This window comes from Podarcis melisellensis (genome assembly GCF_964234715.1).
Source record: "Podarcis melisellensis genome assembly, chromosome: 11".
Taxonomy (NCBI): Eukaryota; Metazoa; Chordata; class Lepidosauria; order Squamata; family Lacertidae; genus Podarcis; species Podarcis melisellensis.
Window position 1 is genome coordinate 21,853,260 of NC_138543.1, and position 5,256 is coordinate 21,858,515.

A 5,256-nucleotide genomic window follows, 5' to 3' on the forward strand; every position below is an offset into this window, starting at 1 on the left:
TTTTCTGAATTTTGTCTTGTTTCTTAGCACACTCAGGTGTTCTATGCGAGGTCAAGAGAAGCACACCGAAGATGCTCAGGGACAGCGAACCCTCTCATTCTTGTTCTCTTTATTCCACCTAATCATCTGTTTGTGCCTTGCAGAGTTTCCCCAAAGTTTGTCTACACCCAGAGGAGCCAACGTGGTGCCCTACAGGTGTTGTCGGCTACAACTCCCATCAACTCCAACCAGTATAGCCACTGGTTAAGGATGATGGAACTGGAGTCTGCAGCATCTGAAGGGCATAATGTTACTATCTGTGGTCTACATCAATACCTCCTGTCCATCCCCGTTCCCTCCCTGGTTGCTTGTTTTGCTACTGGTTCTGCCTCTTTCCTCAAACCTGTTCCTGCTTAGTCTTTCTGTTGATATTTAGGCCTTGCTTACTGCCTTACTCACTTGTGCACATTGTCACATCTCCTGCTGTTTGATTTACTTATTTAAAAATAACACAGTGGCTCTTGACTTGCTGTGACTTTTGAGCACACGGTTGATGCAGTCCTTGACTACGTTGAATTCTTGGTTCCACAATTGCATGGCTGTTTCCCTCAACTCAGATCTGCATGTTAAAAGCTACTTGTGACCTCCAACATTCACTGTGTGTTGATGTCTGATAACTGTAATGTTGAAACCTTAACCCTCTACTACAAGCATTCTATAACTAGCGAATACAGCTGAAGAAATGCAGCCCACAATCAGATCCCCTAACACCAAGGTTGAAATGTGCTGCTTCTCTTTGAGTGTGTCTACACGTGAGATGGTTGAGGTTCAGCTGCTGTACCTAAAGCAGATGGTTGAGAAGTGGTCTTTGCAAAAGTGCAGACAATGTGATGCAGAAGAACCTGATCTTTACCGGGCACCACCAAGTGCCTCACATGGGCACTGCAGTTCCCTCAACTGATGTTTACAGTTCCATTCTGGCATGGATTGTGGTTTACTCAGTAGGGATTGAGTAAACAGAAAACAGCCGTACAATTGCTCCGTTGTGGCCAATTCCGTTCAACCCACAATGCTAGTCCATCAGTTTATGGGGAAGGTGGGGAGCCCCATAACGGTAGCAGAAGTCCTTGCGTGGTCTTCCACTAGCAGGGCTTGTTAGTTGAATCACTCCCTATGACTTCTACAAGCCTTCACTCCAACCTTACCTATTCCCTTCTCCATCCTCCTGGCAGTTTCACACTTTCTTCCACACTTCTTCATTCAAATAACTCCTCCTCTTCCCTTGCTATGGCTGGAAACGTGGAGCTGTAATATGAAAAACCAATGTGTCAAAGGTCTTTGTGGAAAACTTAGCCCCATGGCTTTTTTCTCTGGTCAAGGAAGTCTAATCTGATCTAGGTCACATTCTCTTTATTGGGTGGAGGATTTTGAAGTCCCAAGGCTCTAAAATGCCTTCATACCAGTTTTCTCTTTTCCAGAAAGGTGAGAGCAAGCTAGTCCTTTGATCACTGGCCAGTTATGTCCCAAAGTGGTGTTCCATCACTGTGTGTCATCACTTCAATTAGGACTTACTTCCTTGAACAACTTTTGAACATATGAAAAGTACAAGGCAGTGGGGGAGGATCTCCTGGGTTCCCAAGTCATCATTGTTCTTCTTGCTCCTCTTCACCACATACCAAGCATTTCCATACTTATCAAGATACCACACTAACACCATTTATTATTACACATTATTCCATTGTTAATCACTTCCTATGATTTCTGTCTCTCTCTCACACACACAAGCATCCCTAAGGCATCTTCCTGGCAAACAACTTGCCAGTGAGGACAGCTACATCTCTGATCAGAATTTTGTGCAAGTTTTCACAGTGGAAAAGCTGCCACAGTCTTCGACCTTCCTTCTTTGACTATTTTGAGGGATGATTTGAGGAAAAGGTGATTATACCCATATCCTCTAGCAGTCCCACTTGAGTAAATTTTTAAAAATGGTTTGATTTGCACTGTTCCCAATTAAGCTGACATATATGACCACACAGCACTTTTTTAAAAAAACTTTCTAAACAAGTAGTTGAGATTCATTACTCAACAATGAAATATGAATTAGTGGTAAATAATTGATGAGAACAGTTATGAACCACCCATTGGAAAAAAGAGAATAGGCGTCAGCTCTAGTTGTGCGAGAGAGAAATCTGGAAATAAACATGAGGATAGAGCTGTTTTCATACTGGAATAATTAACATCAGCATAATCTTCTCAACAGACGGGTATTAAAAATGCATATACAGTCAGCGAATGTAGATCTCTAGAAACATTGAATCTCATATTAATATCTTTGCTTCATTTTTGGAAGTAGCTCCTCAATATGTGGTGGATTTTTGCGTCTACTGCATTGCAACTTTACCATGAAAGAACATCCTTAACTTTTCTGCACTTACCTTGTCATAAATGAGCCTCAGAGTCAGCTTATGTATGGGGTCATCAGATCCTACACAAATCAAGGCTTGATGCAGGAAGATTTAAATGAGTCCCAGCCCTAACACCCATCTGTGGAACATGTGGACTCACCATTTAATTACCTTTTAAAAGTGATCGGATAAATCACTCCATATTTTTACTAGGCTACCATAAACATACTTGATTTTAATGTTTAGCCGTTGTGTAAATCTTGAAATTGCTGTACCCTGAAATTATAGGACTGCATCCATTTAGAGACTGGACTTTTCCCACTTGAGAAAAACCTAGTTAGATGCTCCTGCAGTGTTTTGTGAAAAAAAATCTGATTGTACCAGCCTTTCAAAGTTCCTTGAAAGTTGTTTTTAACATGGTTACCTTTAGTTATGTTCTCAGCAGTTGTCCTGAAGGTTTGACCAAGCTTCTTCCAACTAGTCGTAGATTAACTTGGAGCTGGATTGCAGAGTTGAGGACCTGCCAGATCTATGTACAGTTTCCAATATGTTGTAGGTTTGAAACTCTTCTGGTGCTACAAATCTGCCAACAAAATCTGGCTGAAAAGAGAATTTGGAAGCATCTTTAGGTGTGGTGCTGAACATCTCTAGTGGCCCCATGATGGCTGAACCCAAAAACAGACTTCTTAGAAATGAGTACTAGATCTTGGTCACTTATTGGGGACAAGTCCAATCAATCAATCAATCAATCAATCAATCAAACCTTTATTGCATTAGCATACAGCCATATGCCAGTAATATCGCTTTGAATTTTGTTTGGTTGTTTGTCTCTAGCATTTTTGTCTTATCTTGCTATGACAAGTCCATTCTGATTGGCTTTTGGTGTGGTATGTGAAAGAAATACATCTCAACCGGCTCTCAATAAGAGGTCTATTGGACCAACACAGTATTTTTCTACTCTTCCTAGTCTTATATATAAAGGAGAAAGTAGGATGTGTGGTCATATATGTTGATAATTCAATTGGAAAGAATACTATTCAAAGGAAATTTTAATAAGACTTTAATATTTGTGTGCTCATATTGATAGTCTCTTTATCACCACTGGAGGACATCTTTATCAACTTAATAGGTACGATTGTCTCCTGTGCAGGCATCAGACCTCAACCAAAAGGGTTTAAAAGGAATAACAAACCTCACTCAGTCACATGTCAAAGTCTCATGTTCTAGCTGTTGAAGCTCACTCCAGCAAGGGAAGTAAGCCCTTCTGCTATTTAAATGAAAACTATTATTTCTACATTGATTTCTAGGCTATTTTACAGAGAATCTTGCCTACTAGCCAATGACTAGTTGCCCTCTGAAGTTCTTTAATCCTGTGTTCCACACAATAAGAGATCAGAGTTTTAAGATGAATCCAAAAGAATTCCATTATGTTTGACTGGTACTTCCTGTGAAGGGGCTTTTGCAGGATTAATAGGGCATTAAAAATATAGGAATGGCCCTACTGCTCCGGCTTAGGTGTGTTCCAATAAGTTTTTTAGAATGGTGACTAAAATGGAAATGGTTATCCTCAAAAAAAAAAAAGGAATATGATGCAAGAGAAATTAAGATTAGGATGCATAGGAAGAAGGCATCCTTCCTGAAAAATCTGGTTCATGTTTTGGTATAACTAGCCTTTCCTGGGGGAAGGTATTCTGTAGTTTAACTGATAGGATCCAATCCCCTACTCATGTTTTACACTTGTGTATCCAATACGCTTATTTTTAAAAAATGTTTTTGCATCAGTGAGAAGATTATCATAGGGGTAAACTGCCTTCAAATTGAGCTGCTGCTCATCTCTTTCTTGGGGGACATGAAAAGCAAGTGAACCAACAACCATATTATACAAATTACTCATTTATGAGCCCACTGCCATCTGTTAAAAACAGGAGAAACACTTATTAAACTTGGAATATTTTGTCAGAGTACAGTGTTGGCTGCAATACACTTCACTGTATCAGCTCCTTGAGAAAGAATTAAGCTGGTAAATATATGTGCACTACATACAAGGAAAGGATTTCTGATGGATTGAGCCCACGTCCCCCCTATGTAAGCCATAGGTTGGCCACCTGAGACTTAAAGGCATTTGGTAGAATCATTACTAATTCCAAGCATCTTCCCTGATATACTGAGTATGTTTAGAGCTTTATTTATAAACTGCAAAGCTAATTTGAAAATGTCAGGTTCTCTAACACAAATTCAAATATTTACATAGTTTGGCAAGTTTCATTGACAACTCTGTTACTTTTGAGCAATGTGCATTTTTCACAGTAACAACAGATTTTACAGATAATTTAACATAATGCTATTCCCTTGCTTCACTGCGAGGCTATTTTCCGTATTACCCGCCACTGTATTGATTTCATATTCCTACTTTGTTGGGAAAAAATTGTATCCCTCAGATTGTTATTGTTTCCACTGTTGTTGTTGTTGTAACTTATTGTTATCTATCTCAGAGGAAAGAAACATGGCGGATCTTTGGACACTTAGAAAACTAGGCTGTGGCTTTGAACCATTATCTCTGAGATCGGAGTTTGTAAAATATGGTTTGATAAATAGTTTTTAAAGTGAGGTGAAGTGTTATGTCATTGTGCTATTCTGGGATGGGAACATCCATGCCATTCTCTGGAACAATGTCATTTATGATTTATGGGAATACGGGATTTTTCCCACAGAACTGGGAGTGCCTATGGCTAGCCTGAGAGCTATGGTGCCTGAGGTAAAACATGCCACTAACACTTCTCCCCGAACACAGGTCCACATCCCAGTGGGTTGGGAAGAGCATGCCTCAAGTCACTTAACTGGCAAACCAGCCATGCTGGGGCAGCAAGCTACC

At 40.0% G+C, this 5,256-nt stretch overlaps 1 long non-coding RNA gene across 1 annotated transcript; it reads left to right on the top strand.

Annotated features, from left to right (window-relative positions):
- The first annotated feature begins 3,246 nt into the window (after positions 1–3,246).
- Positions 3,247–4,991, top strand: LOC309380813. Its single transcript, XR_014173155.1, has 2 exons — positions 3,247–3,513; positions 3,983–4,991. It is a non-coding gene; the product is annotated as an uncharacterized lncRNA (long non-coding RNA).
- Positions 4,992–5,256: the final 265 nt, after the last annotated feature.